Raw genomic sequence first — 21,765 nt, 5'->3', positions numbered from 1 at the left:
CCTGTAGTTGTCAGGCTCTTCCTTCCTCCCCACATTGGCCCTTTTCCAGTCCTCAGGGACTTGGCCCAAGCACCAGGAGTCCTCGAACAGCCGTGCCAAAGGCTCTTCAATGACACCAGCCAATTCCCTGAGCACCCACGGATGAAGGTCATTCAGGCCCGCTGACTTGGACACATCTAAGCCCTCCAGGTAATCCTTAACTAGGTCTGAACTAACAGTTGGGGGACTTGCATCCTTCCTGGGCCTCTCTACACTGTCACCCGAGAGCACCCCATTGTCAGTGGACAGGAACATGGAGGCAAAGAACTTGTTGAAGATTTCTGCCTTTTCTCGCGTGTCCATCACTAACGGACACACCAAGCCAGGCTGTCTGGCTTTGGAAGCCACAAAGAGAGGAACTCTGCAGGGAGAGGATTGTAACTGCAGTACAAACTGAGACTCTGATACAACTGGGACCTGGAAAGTCATTGAAGGAGGCCCAGATGTCTGTTAGGCTTTCCTCTGAGATATTGTCCTGTGTGTTCCTGATGTGTGTTCCTATTAAAACTCCCCCAATCTTGTTCATGATTCCACTAGTAAGGCAGGTTTTTCCCTTGCTTAATAATGAATTCCAGATTCTTAGCCCAGATACTTTGGGGTGGAGACTGGTTATACTGCCTGCACTGAGGAAGGACAACAATATCATCACTTCTCTTTTTCTCTAACAGCCACCTCAGTCAACATTAGATGAGTAGAATCCAAAGTATCACAACTCCAGTCTCTCTCCAGTGAAAGTTTGGAGAGATGAGACTGTCTTTGCTGCTCTGGGTATTTGTCTCTTTGGTCCTGGTGTTGGGTTAACTGTCTTTTCAAGTTGATCCTTTCTTTCCCCATGGTGTTGGCACTGGATTTATGATCCAGATACCTTGTTCTGGGTGGATCCAAACCCTCAGACCAACTGTGATCTCTCCATTCAATAATAGATTAATGTTGTTGATACACCAGATAAGACCAATGCAAACAATTCTAGATCTACCAGTCCTACGGTTCACAGAGTCAGAGTAAGTCTGTCCAGTACACAAACTTCACTCTAAGGTTCTCTCTCAAATGTCAGATGTCAGCAGTCTGGAGGTTGGAGGCTAAGCCCCCTATTTCCCCCCTCCCCCCAGTCACAGTGGCAGTGGCAATGTACTGAGGGTGCATGTGAACCCCCTAACAGCCAGCACTCCCTGATTAGGTGATGGGCTAGAAGGTCAGGCAGGAATGCTGGTGCCTCCCCTGTGAGTGCTAGCCAGTGAGTGGGAAATCCAGGTGGAGTGCTACTGGTAGTTCCGGGAACACCACTCACACTTCCAGGAGCACTGCTTGCCATTCACTTCCAGGTTGGCATCAGACTTCCATACGGGAACCCTGCCTTCCCCCCCCTGCCCCCGACTCAGGAGGCACCAGTCACCAATACCCAGTGGGGTGGGTGAGATGGGCAGGTGGTGTGCTTTCTGTCCATAGCAGCCTTGGGTTCCCCTCCTGGGGACATTTGTTGCTCTCACATCTCTCCTTTTGTATTCTTTCTCCTCTTCTGATGACTCTCCAATTTTGGGCATCATTGATTGGTCTTCCTGTGGTTGTTATATTGTCCATGTTTTTTTCCTGTCAGCATATTCCTTTTTTCCACAAACCCATCGCATGCACACATCTTAATTTGGGCTCTTTCCAGTTTTGCCTAATTTGTTCCATTTATCAAAACTGGAAATTCCAAGGTTTCTGCAGCTAGGCACTGTGGCCTGTTCAACACAAGAGTTTTTAATCTCATGTTATGGAACATATTTTTAATTTTCTAACCTGTATGTCTGCTTGGTGCTTGCCTGTGTCAGACAGTAGGCCTTGAAGGAACTTTGTCACAAACAGTCTTTTAGAAATCAATTAACCCTTGCCATTGCCCTGGACCAGCATTCTAATGCAATGTCTACTTTATCTACAAGCCAATTCTCAAAAGCAAACCTCTAAATATCATTTTCTAGCCATCAAATGGGTTCTTGTTACTTCTCCCTGACTAGCAGTCCCGACAACATGTAGGCCCAGACAATTAAAGGTACCAAACTTCTTCAGTGCATCATACAACTTTTCAGTCACTGATTGAGGCTTCCTTCTTTGAATATGCCTGATTCTTATGCAGATCACTATGCAGGTTCACCAGAGCCACTTACTCCAGCTTCTTTAAACCTGCTGTATCCCTGCAGTGGCAACAATTGTTGCTCATGCATCACAGCTCCATCTGTTTGTTGGAGATTTTGCAGGTCTTCCCGTCATCTTGTTTCCCACTTCCTGCTTACTCACATTCTGAATAATCAAGGCTTCAGAAGCAAGACAAGTTTTAAAGGCACTGCAGTTCTGTTGATGCTGTGGAAAAAACATCTTTCATTAGTGGATCTTCTTTCCTTCACAGTATCTGGTAGGAAAAGAAGGAGCTCTCCAACAGCCAGCAGGATGTACCTTTCAAGCATATATAATAAGCCTCAAATAAAAACCTGTGAGGTGTTCTCTGTAAAGCTAAATTAATAGACCATAGCTTCTGGAAGAGAAAAATCTAATGCTAATTAAAAGCATGCTCAAGATTTTGAAAACTGTTCACCTGTATTAAAGACTACATTTCCTTTAATTTTCTTCACGTTAAATGATTGTATGGCCATTGCCATCATCATCCAGAGTAGGCAGTAAGCCAGAAACATCTAGAGATGAAATTATAAGTCTCAAAAATCTGAGACAGATAACCAGGATCTGCAACTGTGAGCACTATTATACTCACATTTTTTGTGGATCAGCCATAGAAAGGGATATAAAATGAACATTGAGCAGTCAGTTACCATTACTTTGCCAGGACTGAGGATACTGTTTCCTGCTTTTCCACTGATTAACTTATGATCTTGGAAACTCAAATAACCACTCTTCAATTCAGTTTACTCCATTGGTAAAATAGGTAAAATGTTTAACCTCCTCTACAAGTAGAATGTACAAATTAATATTTAAAAGCACTTTTTGATTCTTTGATGAGAGGTGCTACATAAAGGCATTCTACATGCTGTTTCTATTTACTATCTTTAAAAAGTGTCCCAAATATTGTTCCTCATTGAGAACATACAGTTATGTAATAATCATCTACATTGCTTCCCTTACCCAGAATGAACCCAAAGCACATTATAAATACTAAAAACTGATTCAATTATATTTGTTGGAATTGCTTTCTAAAAGCTGAAGTGTAGCTACTTCTCTGTCTTGATACTGCTGAAGTAATGGCACCTTGTTACTGACTTCTGTGACACAGGCTATAGGTGAATGAGTTACAGTCTGGATCACTCTATCCTCCCAGCCAAGCACTGCCATTAAGAACATTCTTGCAGTTTTTAGAAATGAAAGGTATCTCCCACTAAACTTGCCTGCTGACAGGCCTCTCCACATCTAGGCAATGGAAGTGTTTTTGCAACCTCCATTTGAACACCTCTCTCCCTGGGGAACATGACCCCAGGGAGAGGGGAGTTCAAGAGGAGTGGTTGCTCCTCAAGGGAGCAATCCTAAGTGCACAAGCTAATTCTATTCCATCTCAGAAGAAAGACAGCAAGAGGGCACAGCAGCCCTCCTGGCTCTCCCTAGGGACCTAGCAGACCTCCTGAAGATAAAATGAAAGGCCTACAAAGGATGGAGGATGGGATTCACTTCCAAAGAGGATTATTCTGCACTGGTCCGGTCCTGCAGGGAGCAAACCAGGAAAGCCAAGGCTTCAACTGAACTCCAACTAGCTTCCAGCATCAAGGACAATAAAAATTCCTTTTTCAGATATAGGGGGAGCTGGCAGAAAAGCAAGGGCAACATTGGACGCCTGCTGAACCAGATGGGGCAACTAACAACTGACACCCAGGAAAAAGTCAACCTATTAAATGGGTACTTTGCATCGGTCTTTCATCAGTCCCATGGGACGCCCATGCACACTATGGGGCAGGGAGGTCTGAGTGAGGGAGATCCCTTGCCCTCCATTAATGCTGACCTCATGAAGGAACACCTTGGGAAGCTAGATGCCTTCAAGTCACCCGGCCCTGACAATCTACACCCCAGGGTACTCAAGAAGCTGGCAAGCATCATAGCCTAGCCTCTGGCATGGATCTTTGAAAACTTCTGGCACTCTGCTGTAGTGCCCGAAGACTGCAAGAAGGCCAATGTGGTGTCTATCTTCAAGAAAGGGAGGAAAGTGGATCCGGCTAACTATAGGCCCATCAGCCTATAGTTAGCCAGATAACCCTGAGTTATAAGAGACCATGTGCTTCTAACCACTGAAGTCAATACAAACACCAGAGCCTTAGAACTAGAAGGTCTATAAACATTACTGAAGTTATCCTCCTATCACTCCTATGAAATAGGAAAGTAAAGTTATCCCCATCTGTACACATGGGCCCAGAGCCAGCTTAGGAGTGGGTGATGTGGACAACTGCCTAGGGCACCAAGGGCAGAGGGGTGCCACACATACACACACACTTGCATTGGCACTGTGAATATTAGATAGCTGTGATAGTCTGGGGCATTGCTCAGGGTCTTACATGATGCCAGGGCAGAGGGGGCGGGGGCTTCAGTGAGGCATGGTGGAGTGGTCTATCTAAGATTCCATGAATGGGGGAGCAGCACCTGCTTCTGCCTGGGTGGGGTGGGGTGGGGCAGGGCAGGACAGGGCAGGACAGCATATGCAGGGAGCTCTGGAGCTGGTGGGGCAGGGCTTTGGCCAAGTCTCATCTGCACATGATTGGTTGTGTGTCAGGTGTTGGGAGAGCCCCATGGCAGTTGCAGGACACTGGAGCCCCTCTGAAAGCAATCTCTGGTTGCTCATTGCAGGCTCCTGCTCTCTCCACTTCAGCTCCATTGGGGTACAGATGATCGTCTCTGCCACAGAGAGATGCCCTGCCTAGTTCCCTGGCCCATCTGATAGAGCCTCTTTTCAGCAGGGCAGCAATGCCAGTTACTTGGGGGGGATACTAGAGGGGTACCTGTGAGGGGCACCAGGGAGGCACCCATGAGGGTACGAGGGACACAAGGAGGTGGAAACGGGGGAGGGTGCTAAAATACAAGTTAGCCCAGGGCACCATTTTCCCTAAGGCTGGCTCTGTATGGACCACCAAAGCAATGAAAGTTTGATCTGAATCTTAATGCAGTGAATTTTAGATTCCTATTTATTTTCATAGACTTCCTGGGCTCCCCTGTACCAGCAAGTAGAAAGCTTCTGTAATTATGAGTCCTCTAGCTAAAGGTGCTCACAGCTGTGCCAAAGCTCTGTGGCTGTGAAGACCAAGAGTCCACAGTTGGCAGGACTCTGGGTCTTGACAGCACCCCACAACATCCAGGACTGAGAGTCCTGAAGATGCAGGCTCTGGGTTCTGGCAACACCCATGGGTGCTGGGGAGTCCCACAGTTCAAGCTGTGGGACTCTGTCCCAGCCTTGGCTGTGCATTATGAACCCCCCTGAAACTGGGAGCCCTGTCAGGTAATAGGGCTATTAGCCACAGGGGGAGATGCTGCTACAAATGCAAATCAAATCTTCTGTAAAGTTCTTGCACATTTTCCAGCTCTAACTTTACAGCTGGTTGGACCTTTTACAGTGTGATAGTTAATTTGCACCTATAACTCTGTCAAAGAAAAATCTTTGGTTTCAAATGCCGATGGCAAAAAGGTCAAAGGCTAACATAACATATTTTGTCATTATAGTTCTGTATCCAACCCCCCACCAGCTTAAATGTAAAACACATGAGCAGTCAGTCTCGCATGAAACCTAGGAACACACAGAGTCTGTTCACGGTCATGATTGGCAGTCCTGTAATTATTCATGCCTGGCGTGTTGTAATAGGCCACCCTGCAAGCTATAATTTTAGAAAGATTTCTACCTTCGGTGGAGACCTCCATGCACGCCCAGGAGATATAGTCAGCGATTTGGCCAGTCGCTGACCTCTCCCTGCCGATGGTAAAAGTTTCCAGGTGTATTCATTTTTGCTGGTTCGTCCGTTCTTGTCAAGAGCTCACGAAAGTCTTCCGACCGAAGTTACCTGTATGCTTTGCTTAAAATCTGCACCACGCAGTTTGTAATCTGTGCAACAAAAATATCTGCATGCTAAGCTGAATAAATCAACTTCTCTTTCTACACCGCGCGACCACAACTTCCTTCCTACACTGCAATCTCCTGTAGTGTAAGTAAAATAAACTTTTTATGTAACCAATACGTTTTAAAATCTCCTGACTCCAACCCGCTGCTAGTACCCACCTGTCCAACTACTTACCCCACCCGCGTCCAGCTGGTCGTGCCGACCCAGGCTCGCAGGTCAAGGGTACACCGGTCATCAGACATGATATGGCGTCATGAACAGGATCCAGGGGAGGTGAAATGGAGTCAGAGTTGATCCGCCACTGCCTGTGGCAGGCAGGAGACCACGATTGTGCAAGCTCAGACGATCTGTGGGCACACATCGCTTACCACCAAGCAGATGGTCGCGCTAACTCATTAATCACCGGATATATGTCTCTTGCTGGAGATAAAGGGGGCAGGGAATGGGCCATTCAGTTGGCGCTGAGCTCCTTCGGATGTGTTATGAGCCAGAAAGGAATCACCTTCTGGCCCAGAGATGAGGTCAGGAGCTTATCTCTGGCGTGAGTGAAACCTGACCACACGGTGAACCCAACACCCGCCCAAGAGTTTGCTCGCTGCATCCGGCATGTACGGGAAGGGGGAGAGGGCACCCCGTCCAATAAGTTTAACTGTCCAGATTTGTCACCTGATTCACGTGCACGTGAACTGTTAACGCAACTCTGTGAAACCTTGGAATTAGAGGGTCGTACAGTGACAAAGTGGACTGGTCCCAAATGGGACAAAGGGAAAATGATTAATGTCTTCTTCTGTACTGTGTCTATCTTGCTGCGTGAGGTCGTGAACTTCGACTCACAGCTGAGTACAGCCAGTAAGAATGCTGAGGAACTGGTGATAAAATGCAGCATTTCACCACCGCCCAAAGATGGCGCCAAGCAAAAGCAGAAGCCACAACTAGAAAATGGTGCTGAACAAAAAGGGAAGCCAATGCCCGAAAATGGCATCGACAACAAACAGCCGCGTTCTGAAATTGGTGCCGAGCCGAAGGGAAAGCTATACCCAAGCCTGGAAGAACTGACGGCGAACCGCGAGACGTCATCGAACAAAGCCACACCTACCTCTGGGCAGGGCTATCCTCCCATCACCGCCTTACTGACGAAGAGCGATCTGACTTCACCAGATGTGATCATGCCTACCCCCTGGCCGGGTCATCCTCCTACTCTGCCTACCCTAGCAACTGCACTGCCCCCTCCGTATCCAGAGGAACCTGATGGTACGTGGTTAGTTAAAAGCAGAAGTAAAGCTGATGAAAAGGAACTTATAACTTCAGCTCTCCCTGTCAGCATAGTCAAGTATACTGCAACAGGGGGTGGACAGCCCCAGGCCACAATAACAGTCCACACCAGAACTCAGGTAGAAATGAGCAATCTTCGCAAGGAAATGGGGATCCAACCCGACGAAACCCCCATTGTTTGGATGGGCCACCTAATAATAGAAACAGCAAATGAACTCATCGATGCAGAGGAAGCTATTCACCTCATTCGAAACACAGCCTGGAGTAGAGGAATAGTTACAGATCCGCAATCCGTAACAGCAAATGACCAATGGCCACTAGCGTTGCCAGCCTTAGTAGTGGATGCAATTATGAGAAAAACGCATGTCTGGCATGATGGTGGCTCCAAACAACCTAATGCTGTCCATTTGATCCATGCCGTGATTGGAGCGCCCTATGCCCAATGAAATCCAGTTACGGACCCTTTGAACTTAACAATATTACAGCAAGCTACAGCGTGGCCCCACCGTTACCTAGAAAACCCAGGCCAAGTACCCTGCCTCCACCAAGCCGTTGAAGCAGCGTCTGAAGTATATGGAGGCCCACATGAACTAACTGTAAAAATGGTTCTCACTCCATCCATTAACACCCCAGTAATAAATATCTGGGCATTAGTATCCCGACTACAATCAGCAATGACCAGTAAGCCTACCCAAGTTCATGTCACAGCTTACCCGATGCAAACATCATTCCCAGAGAAAATCAGTCGCCAAAGCGCTTCCAGAGCAGTGCCCCCACAGAGGTTACCACAAGAAAGAGCTAGATTCGGATTCCTATTGAACAACACCAAACTTAACAAAGCCCAACTACGAGCACTAGGGGACGAAGGGCAGAATCTCCTCACAGAACAACTAGGTTTCAAATACAACGAGCAGCCAAAAAACGAGTAGTCGCCATCGGCAGGACCGGCGGCGTGATACATGAAACTGTTACAAATGATGATACTCGCCCTTATGCCACCCTCACTCTCATCAACCCAGCAAATCCTCTCAAGCAAGTACATGTGTCATTCCTGCTCAACACAGGGACCCAAGACAGTGTAATTACTGTGGATGTTCCTCATCAGGTGACAAAGAAAGTCATCATGATACAAAGCCTGAATGCTGTAAAACCCACACCTGTAATTAACTTTCTAGTAAAAGGCCATTGAAAGATGTTAACTGGTGTGCTAGGGGGCATCAATCTCCTAGGCGTTCCTGCAATCCGTGCATTAAAGCTTAAAGGACAAGTACTGCAAGCTGTCCCATTCACTGTATCACCGGACAACTGCCACCGTCCACCTTTATGCAATGAAACTGCTTGGCGATATTGACCTATCCCAACCAAAGCATCATTACAAGCCTCTCTTCAAACCCTGCTATCCCGATTGGAACAGGAAGGCTGTATTGCACCTGTTTCCGAAAGTATTTATTTATCAGCCGGATGGGGCATAGCCAAGCCGGGACATCCTGATGAAGCTCGATTTGTTGTCAACTATTGCATGGTGAACAAACATTGTGCATCTCTTATTCAGCTGAACATTTCGGACCTTCCTCAACAACTGTGATGAGTACCAGAGTCAACCGTGGGTAGGAGTAACCATTGACATGAAGGATATGTTCTTCTCCATCCCCATTGACAATCACTTGGGAGTACTAAATATGTGTATCGATGGAAAAATGTACAAATGGAATGTTTGTCCTTAAGGCTACTGTAACTCTCCCACCCTTGCCACTGAAGCCATGAATAAATGTCTCAGTGAATTCAAGCAAAATCAACAGTTCCCAGATGATATTCTCCTGTGCAGTTATGTAGATGACATCGCTATTCTCTGTCGGAACAGTTCAACAGTTTCATCTTTAACCCAGCGATTACTTGAACACCTTACAGCTGCAGGTTGGACAGTAAACCAACGGAAGTCATGCCTCGATCCTTCAGATGACATCACCTTCCTTGGAACCAAGTTTAAAGGCCCGTGGAGACAGAATCATAAACCACCAAGCAAGATATTTTTACCATTTACAAACCGTTCCAATAACAAACCCCCGTCAAAAAAGGAATTCCAACAAATGCTGGGACGTATCAATTGGCTCCGACATTATGTCCAGCCCCAAGGACTCGCAGTGCTTGCCAAGCTTCAAAAGCACATCTGCCAAGCGGGATATTGCTTCCCTTCGAAACCATGGACCTCCAAAGACGACCAAGCCATCCAAGATCTAATCACACAATCCGAAAACACCAAGCTTCATGCAATCAACCTAAACAACGACTTGACTGTTACTGTTGGCTATACAGATATGCATATTTGGGCGACAGTGCATGACCAGCACCATCTTGTAATAGCTGCTCACCGCACTCTACAAGATGCCCAACACCGCTATGGAACTGTTGGAAAAGTCCTACTCGTATCACAGTTAGCAAAGTCAGTGTCAAAAGGCCATGGAACCATTCTAAGCCTGGGAATGACACTTCTGACACAAATCAACAGTGACCAAGTAAATCCAGAATTTGGTGGTGAACCAAAAACTTAGACTGCTTTAGTCCTTGACCACCAGTACCATTGGTCTGCCTCATGGGAACATTGTGATACACCAGCACCGTGTGAAGTTTGAGATCACCCAATCTTATATGGTACCACAGCGCCTGCCTAAATGGCTTCCGATGGAACTACATGACATGGCGGTCTATGTGGCTTCTATTGCCATGCCTGTAAAGAACACGAAATCCTAAAAGCTTTCAAGTCAGTGCAGCTAAATGAACTTGTTGCGTTCTGTGGAGTCGTCAGACATTGTCTCGAACGACATACTGGCTGTCAACCAGTTCCAGTCATCGCTGTGGACTCTCAGTTCGTTTACAAAATCATCACAGGAAATGGTGATCCAGAACTCTGTATCCGAACTTGGGAAAGCATCTTTGATATAATCACAGCTCTTGACCCACCGCCACTCATTAAGCATATCAAGTCGCACCGCCCTGACACAGACCCAGTTCATGCCGAAATTGACCAACTACTCCAAAAAGGAAAACAGCCCCTAGTATCTGTCAGTCAAGTAGCCGAATTGTCGAAAAAGATCCTTTCCTTCATTGGCTACATGAACACTGGGGGCATCCTGGAGTAAGTGCTTCCCACAGCTGTTGGTGCAAAGATACAACCTCGGTCTGAAGGAACTCACAAAGACTAGACCCGTATAGTCCAAGCTTGTGAACAGTGTACCAAAGAAAAGAAACACTCTACTGCAGTAGAGCAAGAAACCTTTACCAAAGAACACTTTGAACCTAGTAAAGTGTGGCAGATTGATTTACTAAGTCCCTTGCCCGGAGCAAGGCAACACCCGAAAGGACTTGTTGCTGTTGATCTTGGTACACGACAAGTGCAAGTTATACCACTGCACAAAAGTACCGGCCCATCAGTCATCACAGCATTAAGACAGTTAATCGCTCGCTGGCAAGCCCCAGAAATCATCCACTCAGATGGAGGACCACCCTTCACCTCCAAACTTATTGGTGATTTTGCAGCGGCCTTCAACATCCAGTGGCATCATCATATCCCATACCACCCGCAATCCAACAGTGTAGTCGAGCGCACCATTGGTCTTATCAAAGAAAAAATTCGACTATTGAACAAAGGTTCCTACACTGGATGGGACGTAGTTCTTCCCGACATCCTCATCAGCCTGAACACTGACAAATCCTTATGAGAACATCGGACACCAGTCCCAGTCAAGCCATGGACACCTAAATTTCTCCCAGGTGAATTAGTTTGGGTTACAACTCTGAACCCAGAAGATAAACACCCAACACCGACCAAAGGCCAAGTTGTTTGCCCTGGACAGTATCCGAACATGTATTGGGTCATCAAGGATGTTGACGGCCCTACAGGACCCCCGCACCTTTTAGCGCATCACAATTGGTTGTCTAGGCACGCTGAGCAAAAAGTTACATGAATTATGTAATATTCTTGATAATGCTGTTTTTTGTTATCTTTTGTAGGTAAACACCATGAGACTCATTGTGACCCTCATCATATGCTGTGTCATATACTCCGTCTCATATATGCTTCAACACAACTCGTTTTTAATGCTGCTGGCTGTTTCTACCACCGAATGCCATAACTTTGAAGAAACCGGAAACTCAACGATAGACTACCGACTCTGTTTCCCGAAACTCACAGCAGCGACAGACACTGGCATTGTCACCCATTTTGGACGACCATCTTCTAGTTTTAACATATCTCACTATCTTAATCTCTTTCACTGTAATCTCCCTTCAGCAGATGTTTCAGGGTTACCTTTTACTATTAGTGCTTCCGTATTTATCCCCACGCTTAAATGGCCATATGTCTGTATTGGACCACATTGTCCTGCCAATACCATTAACTGTTCTACCCCCATAATAACAATTTTTGAGGCGCTCAGTGTTACCCTAACTAATAACTCTCTTTCCCAAATTGTAGATTGTATCTATGTTTTTCAAGTTAATTGGACTGCCGGCCGAAACCGTTCTCTAACAGAGCCAAAAATGCAACCCAATATACATATGTTATGTAGTATTCATCACGCATTATGGCCTCAGTGTCCTAGTTATGATCTGCTGCATCCCAAGGAAAAGAACTGTCCAAACTGTCATAAAACTAACAGTTCAACCCCAGTTTGGTTAATAACACCAAGTTACCTTGATTACGCTCAACGCCGTAACAGTGCATGCAAGCGCTTCAAACCTAAACCTTGTCCGTTTCCCATCCCACGGCCAGGAGTCCTTTATACAGACATAGCCATTCCTTGTCTTTGGAGTCACTTCAAAAACTCCAATAACTTTACTAAAATGACCATTAAAGAAAACTCACCCTCTTGTAATTACTCTGTACAAAATGGACACTTAGCCCCCAGTTGGGTTTGGTTTAACCTCAAAACCAATCTTACCAGCATATACCCCATTCTTACCTCTAATGAAACTCTAACTCCTGTAACCTCCTTGTGGAGCCCAAAAGGACTCCAAGTAGGTCGGAAAAAGACAACCACCACTACTCATAGAAAGTCTAAACTTTCCCATACAAAGCGAGCCTCCCTCACACACGAACAAGTCGATTACGCCTGGACTCTAATGGATTCTTGGGACAAAGTAGGCATCTATTTTCCCTGGACGTATGGATCAAAAATGAATACATTCAAAATTGTCCTTTTAACTGAAACTGTTGCCAACCTTACCAACCTAGTCACTGAAGGGTTCCGAAATATTGACGAATAATTGAAAAAAGTCCAAGCAGCAGTGTATTACAATTGATTAGGCTTAGATTGTCTTTTACTTGAGCACGGAGGCTTATGTGCTGTGTTAAAAAATGACTCACACTGTTGCCTTGAATTTACGCCCCAGGATGGAGGTAATTTGATCCAAGTCTTGAAACGCTTTCTGCCCAACTTCAAGAAATGACCACGGAAAAAGAAAGCTGGTTAAATGATCTATTCGATCGGTTTGGCTTTGATATCTCCAAATGTTTTTTTCCCATGCTTATACCTATTTTAAGTGGTTTCATTTTCATATTAATAATATTATGTATTTTTTCTTGCCTTTTTAACGTAATCAAAAAATGCATAACCACGCTTTCTGCTTTTGTATATACACGCTTGCCAGTTGTTTATGAACTTGACGAGAAAGACGACCAATTCTAAACAATGTTACCAAAGTTGCCATTGGGAAGAGGGCATGTCAAAGAAAAATCTTTGGTTTCAAATGCTGATGGCAAAAAGGTCAAAGGCTAACATAACATATTTTGTCATTATAGTTCCATATCCACCCCCCCGAACTTAAATGTAAAACACATGCGCAGTCATTCTCGCATGAAACCTAGGATCACATGGAGTCTGTTCACAGTCATGATTAGCAGTCCTGTAATTATTCATGCCTGGCGTGTTGTGATAGGCCACCCTGCAAGCTATAATTTTAGAAAGATTTATGCCTTCGGTGGAGACCTCCATGCACACCCAGGAGATATAGTCAGCGATTTGGCCAGTCGCTGACCTCTCCCTGCCGACGGTAAAAGTTTCCAGGTGTATTCATTTTTGCTGGTTCGTCCGTTCTTGTCAAGAGCTCACGAAAGTCTTCCGACCGAAGTTACCTGTATGCTTTGCTTAAAATCTGCACCACGCAGTTTGTAATCTGTGCAATAAAAATATCTGCATGCTAAGCTGAATAAATCAACTTCTCTTTCTACACCGCGCGACCACAACTTCCTTCCTACACTGCAATCTCCTGTAGTGTAAGTAAAATAAACTTTTTATGTAACCAATACGTTTTAAAATCTCCTGACTCCAACCCGCTGCTAGTACCCACCTGTCTGACTACCTACCTCACCCACATCCAGCCAGTCATGCTGACCCAGGCTCACAGGTCAAGGGTACACCGGTCATCGGACGCGACAAACTGGTCTTCAAAAATTGTGCAATTAACCTGTTAATTGTGTGATACATGTAATGTATAGGGGTCCTTAGGTCTAAGTCAGATAAAACTTCTCATTAAAGCCACTGGGAAATTTTGCTTGAGTAAGAAGCTCAAACTGTGTTACTCCTTCTATAAATGTTTTACGCTACAGTTGGCTAGTAAGCCAAAACATGCATATTGAATACTAGCAAAATCAGATCCTCTATCTGTCAATCACATTTAACGTCAGTTTTATTCAAGTACAAAATACAAATGGTTATTAAATGATCAAACTGTGGAACAACAGTAGTTTTTCATCATTGCGTTCATGTTGTTTACAAATGCAAATAAAGCTCTATATGCCTGTCACTCTGCTAAAAATCCACATGCTTATGAAATACTGCCTAAATAATTAAACTTGCAAAACTTATTTGCCTATTGAAAACAGACCAGATTCAGTATATAAGAGCTACTGCTTATGATTTGGCTGTCCAGACACATTTTTAATATTGGAATGACCTCATCAACCATAATGACCGGAGGATGGCTACAACTTGCATTTCACCATCAAACAATCTTGAGAATACTAAAATCTCATATTGTTCACTTTGAAAGTAGGATACAAAACAAATGTAAGGCCCAAATGATAAATGGTAAAATATGCACATGATAGACATTTGGGAAAAGTTTCATTTGCATGAAGTCTAGTTCACATCCTTTATATCTATTAAGCTCTTTTTCCTGTTTGAAAATGTATTTCAATCTCTGTTGCACCGTCCTTAGTTATATCTGACAAGTGCTATTGGTAATATAGGTTAAAAGACCCTCCTGAAGAGAGGAGAGGAGAGGAGGATTCCCTTTTTTTTTTTTGTCAACACTGAGTTACTGTCATAATTTTGAATGATCAGTCTTGAGTTCCTTTTTTCTGTTCGCATAGGAATTATCAAGTAAAATCATAGAACTGGAAGGGACCTATACAATCATCAGGTCTAGAGTAGCTCCTGCATCTTCCTCCAGGTAAATCTTTGGGGGCTGGGGAGGGAGAGGGAAGTAGCACAGGACACATGTTGGTGAAGGAGGAAGGGGCAAAGCCCACTCAGGGAAGATGGGGCACAGACCACAAAGGGAGGATGGGGCACAGGCCACATGTTAGGGGGCAGGAGGGCACAGGTTATATGGCAGGGGGTGCATGTGTCCCCTGAGATTTCTGCACTCACAGCAGGGCACAGAGTTGTACCCAGGGTGAGCAGATCTGGCCTGAGGGCAAAGAAAAAAGCATACTGGCGGTGGAAGCAGGGGGCAGGGACCAAGGAGGAGTACACCTCCCTGACCCAAGCTTGTAGGGATTTGGTAAGGAAGGCTAAAGCAGCACTGGAGCTTAGATTAGCTTCTAGGATTAAGGATAACAAAAAGTCTTTCTTCAAGTATATAGGTAGCAAGAAGAAGTCTTGGGGTAACACTGGACTCCTATGAGGCAGGGCAGGGCAGGGCAGGGCAGTTGGTGATGGACGCACGAGAGAAGGCAGAACTCTTTAACAAGTTCTTTGCCTCCATGTTCCTGTCTGCTGACAATTGGGTGGTCTCGGGTGATAGCGTAGAGAGGCCCAGGAAGAATGCGAGTCCCCCGACTGTTAGTTCAGACCTAGTTAAGGGTTACCTGGAGGGCTTAGATGTGTCCAAGTCAGCGGGCCCGGATGACCTTCATCCGTGGGTGCTCAGGGAATTGGCTGGTGTCATTGAAGAGCCTTTGGCACGGCTGTTCGAGGACTCCTGGTGCTTGGGCCAAGTCCCTGAGGACTGGAAAAAGGCCAATGTGGGGGGGAAGGAAGAGCCTGACAACTACAGGCCAGTCAGCCTCACTTCTATCCTGGGGAAGGTCTTTGAAAAAATTATCAAGGGCCACATTTGTAAGAGCCCTGCATGGGAAGTGAAGTTGAGGGGTAACCAAAATGGGTTCGTGCAAGGCTGATCCTGCCTGACCAACTTGGTCTCTTTCTATGACCAGGTAACAAAAAGTTTAGATGTCAAGGAAGAAGTTGATGTCATCTTCTTGGACTTCCAGAAGGCCTTTGACACAGTGTCCCACCCAATTCTGGTGGGCAAACTGAGGGACTGCGGCATTGACGAATGCACAGTCACATGGGTGGCAAAGTGGTTTCAGGGGCGCACCCAGAGGGTGGTGGTGGATGGGTTGATGTTGACCTGGGAGGGTGTGGGCAGCGGAGTCCCCCATGTCTCGGTCCTTGGGCCAGTGCTGTTCTACATCTTCATTGGCGACCTGGACGAGGGTGTGGAGAGCACCCTGTTCAAGTTTGCTGATGACACCAAGCTGTGGGGTAAAGTGAATACACCGGTAGGCAGGGACTGCATCCAGGCACACCTGGATAGGTTGGAGAAGTGGGCAGATCTGAACAGGATGGGGTTCAACGAACACAAGTGCAGAGTCATAATTGACTCTAGGATGAATATGAGTCGCCAATGCGACGAAGCAATAGGCAGAGCCAACCACACCCTGTCATACATTAACAGGGGCACTACTAACAGGTCCAGAGAGGTCTTGCTCCCCCTCTATGAGGCAGTGGTCAGGCTGCAGCTGGAGTACTATGTCCAAGTCTAGGTGCCGCACTTCAAGAGGGACGTGGAGAAACTGGAGAGGGTCCAGAGGAGGGCCACTCATATGGTTGAGGGCCTCTGTGGCCAGCCCTATTAGAAAATGCTGAGGGACCTGAAGCCCTTTAGTCTCTGCAAGAGGAGACTGAGCGGGGATTTTCTGGCTGCCTACAACCTTATCGGGGCCAGCAGCAGGGACTCAGGGAAAGTCTGTTCATCAGGGCCCCCCTTGGAGTCACCAGGAACAATGGCCACAAGCTGAGGGCGGATAGGTTTAGGTTAGATATTAGGAAGAACTACTTCACGGTAAGGGTGACCAGAGCCTGGAATAGACTTCCCAGAGAGGTGGTGCTCTCACCTTCCCTGGAAATCTTCAAGAGGAGACTGGATAGGCACCTGGCTGGGGTCTAATGTCCCCTGCCACCCCCAGTGCTCATTCCTGCCAATGGCAGGGGATCGGGCTCGATGATCTGTTCAGGTCCCTTCTGACTCATTGATTCTATGATTCTATGATCTGGGCAGGATCTGCCTCCATGGCCATCACCACAAAGGTGAGGTGCCTCCTGCCCACCCAGCAGCAGCAGCAGCAGCAGCAGTAGGGGACACAATTTCACACTACCACCGCTGCCATTTCCATGCCTCCTGGCCTCCATGCATGGTGCTTTCTCCAGTGCCGGGTCCTGCCTGCTGATCTGGCCCAGCTGCAGCCCCACATCCCACTGTGGGTGCCAAAATCTCAGTGAGCATGTGTCCTTCCCACCATGTTACCTGTGGCCCCCCGTCTTCCCCATATACCCACTCCTTTCCTCATACACTGGGAGTAGGAGGCAGCAAGTCAGGAGTGAGGGGCACTGGCAGAGTCAGGGGGCTGTGGGTTAGGAATGAGGGGCACCAGCAAGGCCCTGGTGGCTAGGGGTCAGGAGTGAAGGGTACTGTCATGGCCAGAGGGCTGTGGGTCCAGAGTGAGGGGCACCAGCAGGGATGGTGGGGGTATGGCTTGGGAGTAAGAAGCAATGGCACAGACAGCTGCAGGGAACCAATATGAGGGCTGCTCAGCAGAGTGGGAGACAGCTGCAGCTGGACCCGTGTCCTGGTGAGTGAAACAGACAGGGGGAGCTCTGATTTTCCATGATAAAAAACCCCCAAATCAAATGTCAAAATGCATAGGTATTTAGAATTTATTTTATTATAGTGATTGAGGCACTGGTAGGCTTCCAAACTGCTTTAAAATTATAAATATATCAATAAAACAGTGTGTTCAACTGATACCTATATATATAGTGGTATTTCATTTAAATCCCAGAAAAAATGTGGATTTGGTTTTTTTTAACTAGAGAATTTGGCATTTTTTTTAAATCAGAGAAATTGTAATTTTTTTTACACAGAGAAAACTAGAATCCCTGCAGATTATATTGGAGCAGAATCAGACCAATGACAGGAGATCTGCCTGCTTATACCAAAGCTGATTTTGGCCTAGTTTCTTTTTATAAATTACTCTAGAGACAAAAGTCCTCAGGCTGCCTCTACCTGAGCACATAGAATTTCTTAACATTCACTTCATTTAGTTATATATTTAAAGACATTTGGGGGTCAAGAAGGATTTCAGTTGCACCTGTAAGGAAATGCTGGTTAACTTGAGTATAGCACATAGTCTCTGTCTTCTTCCAAGTTTAGCTGGATTTAGACTCAGCCATGTGTATTGTACCTATATCCAGTAATTGTGACTAAAAAGAAAGAAATGGATAGATCTTATTCTTTATGTTTCATTTCTCAAAGTTTCTTCTTTTGCCCTGGTATTTTTTAAAATTAATTCATTACACATTTAACATTACTAAAAGGTAAAATTTGTGAAGCAGACCTATAAGCCTGCCATCACTTAAAACAGGTAGTGTACATCCACAGTTAACAGCAAACACATTACATATTTATCTCTCAACGACATATTAATGAAAGCACAATCTATATCTGGCCTCATTACTTGTGAACAATAAAATGTAAAGATGTGTTCAAGATAAACAGCTTTTTGGAATCTGAAATTATTTTCTGGAACATGAAGTACTAATTACTCAATTGGATTAAGAGAATGTCTATGCTGCAGACAGTAGCATGGATACTTACTGCTGTGAATTTACTGTTGTTTAAACATATATGAGCTAGCTTTAAACAAGCTGGTTAGGGTGCTGAGTGTAATCAACCCACAGCAGCACGAGCTAACTGCCAAGGTATTTATTCTAAATATTGTATGGCTTTTGCAACCTGTGCAAAAATCTGTAGTTCTATGGTTAAGTTAGGTAGCTGTACAGTATCCAATATATATAAATATAAAATATAAACATAATTCAGGTGTATGTCTACATTACATTATAGTTAGAGCAGTGTCTACAAGGTAGACAATAATCCATGGATGGTCGGCTTTTACGTGAAAGCATAAGAAATACAACACCACTAGAAATGCACTAAAATTAAAACAGAAACAAAAAGAAAAACAAACTTCTCTAACATATTATGTTAGCTCCTCTATAAAATGCAGCTATAGAAGTTTCCTACAGAAGTTTTACTAGAATTAATTTTGTGATGACCATCATAATTTAGCTGTGACTTGTCATTTGAGCTGTGAGTACTGTAGCTATCCCACCCCTGTGACAAAGAGCTGTTTATACTTCCCCACCATGTGTACTTCCTCTCTGTACATAAATACATACATTATATTATTCAAAGCCAGCTAAGAGAGTTAGGGACAGAATTCTCATTTCCTTTAATGAGATTTATGTTCCTAGATCCTTTCTTCAGTTTTCAAAACCTCAAGCATATACAGTTTATCCTTACATTCCTTGACAGCATTTAATTAAAAGAATGATGTAAGATAAATTCAATACTGGTAACTAACTCATGTACATACTCCATGAGGCTCTGCTCTCAATGTCTACTGTAGATTCAGTTTAATGAGGACTGACAGTACCACATAGTCATGAAGTTCTCATTTCATTCTCTAGTCATTCTTGTTCATAACATATTTTATGACCTATTAACATTTGTTCACTTGTCATTATTCTTTTCTGAACTTTAACTTCGATTGACCCTGATACTGGCAAGCTACAAAGCACAGTTACAGTACATCCTATCTAAGGCATTACAGAAGGCAGATGATGAAGAACTCAGAGAGGAGCAGAAGTAAAAGCCATCACATTTTACTACCTCCTTTAAAACACACTGCGGTATTTACAACACTCCACTAATGTAATTTAGCTTGGAACATAACCAAAATCTAAGTTTAAAAAAATACTGTTTAATTCTGTTTATGCTTCAAACTAAATTAGATTAGTAGTGTGCTGTAAATATCGTAGTGTGTTTTAAAAAGGTAGTTAAAATGTGAAGGCTTTTGCTTTGGCTCTTTGCTGTGCTATAGTTCTTCTGTCCTTCTGTAACATCTTAGGTAGGATGTAATGTAGCTGCTTGATTTTAGTAATCCAACCTCGGGGTCAGCTCCAGTTATAGTTTGGATGAGAATAATGGGATTTCAACAAGTGTTAATAGGTCATAAAAAGTGTCGTTAACAAGAATAGCTAGGAAATGAGCTATGAACAATATGGCTTAACTACATATATGTCAGTCCTCTTTTATGCGAATCTTCTAGAATAGCCCTTCTTAAGCAGGAGGGTACAATCTAAGGCAGTATCCCTATTGGTTGAGAAAAAGGCCAATTCCTCTGGGTGCTAGGACACATCAGGAACAAGGATTAGGGTGATGATGGTGGGGGTAATGGGAAGGAGAGTTTGGCAGGGGGAAGCGACACAGAACAAATCTCTCCTCCTCATTACTATTACTCTTTGGACCCAACCAATCAATTAATCTCTCCCTATGCAGGGACTCAGTCCCCGCCCCCCACCTCCTCTTTGCCCCTCCCTCCTTTCACCTTGTATATAAACCCAGGTGAGACAGAATATAAAATGCTGAATTTGATGTAGAAAGCTACTTATAATTTTGGTCTGTTATACTTTAGAGGCAATGGACCTCATTCTGACTCCAAACAGAAGTGCTAAGAGATTTTTGTACCAAATATTTTTTCAAAGAAAAATGCCACTTTGTTTAAATAGGTTTTTTGAAGGGAATAAGTGGGGAAGTGGGGCGTACTGATTTTAATTAAAATTTAATGTTGGAATGTTCCATAATTTATGAATAGAATTTCTGGTCAGAGCAAGAGTATGTTTTTTTGTCCAGAACAGTCAATACTATTCTGGTGGTCATGGCATGTACTTGAGATTTGAAATAATGATAAAGCAGGCAGTTGAATCCACATCTCCCATATAGTAGCCAAACATTCATACTACTGAGGCATTTGGAGTGGAGCTTTTTTTCTCTTCCTACCTGCCTCTTTTATTTCATATGACAATCTTTTGACATCTTTTGACAATTTTTTGACATATTTTCACATGACAATCTTGGTTTCATCCTGAAAGACAAATTGTTAAATCTCAATGTTTTACAGAATGGAAGACAGTTTTTTAATCCTATCCACTGTCCCGTAAAATAAAGGCAAACTCTTACAGACTGAATTCCTATAGAACTGGGTTATACGGAAGTTAGATTAGCTGGGTACTTTATGTAGCACTCCATTTCTGTAGAGTGGAAGGCAAGATGGGTGCAGGAGAAAAGAACAAGTACTTTCTGAATGGAGGGCTCTAAGCTTTTGAGTTTAACCTTCCCCTTCTATTAGGCCTGTGCAAAGCAGCTAGTATTCACTTCAGATTCAGATTTGGCTAATTCAGGGGACAGTGATTCGATTCAGTTATTCGAATCACTGTCCCAAATCAATGTAGCTGAATCTGATTTGGAGAAGTCCAAACTGGGTCATGTGTGACTACAGGGCTCTGGGAACTGAGCTCAATGGTCTGGGGGCACTGATAGTTTTCTTTTCAATCCTCTCTGTTGCAGGACATGGGCTCCAGAGGGATAGGTGCATCGGCAAAGTGAATAGAATACTCCGGTGCCATTGCAAGGGATTTGGCTTCCTCAACCATGGTCCACACTGCAGAGAGAGCAAACTGTTGCGAAGGGATGGTGTCCACCCCACCTGGAAGGGGAAGAAACTCTTCTTGGCCAGAATGGTTGACGTTCTTGACATGGCTTTAAACTGAGACCGCTGCAGGATGGGCGGTCTACTAACAGTTCTATCCCAGGTCATGTCAGCCTCACTACCAATAAATTGGGCAGCCTAAGGGATCCTGCTCTGGTGACAGCCTGAGGAAAGGCCCCTCTTAACCCCTCATGGAAGCATTGGGCTTCACATGGCAGATTTAACTGCCTGTATACAAATGCCAGGAGCTTGAGAAACAAGCATGAG

The sequence above is a fragment of the Crocodylus porosus genome, unplaced genomic scaffold (genome assembly GCF_001723895.1).
Source record: "Crocodylus porosus isolate Cpor-Errol unplaced genomic scaffold, CroPor_comp1, whole genome shotgun sequence".
Lineage (NCBI taxonomy): Eukaryota > Metazoa > Chordata > Crocodylia > Crocodylidae > Crocodylus > Crocodylus porosus.
The sequence above is the reverse complement of the archived record's forward strand: the minus strand, read 5'-3'. Positions refer to the sequence as shown.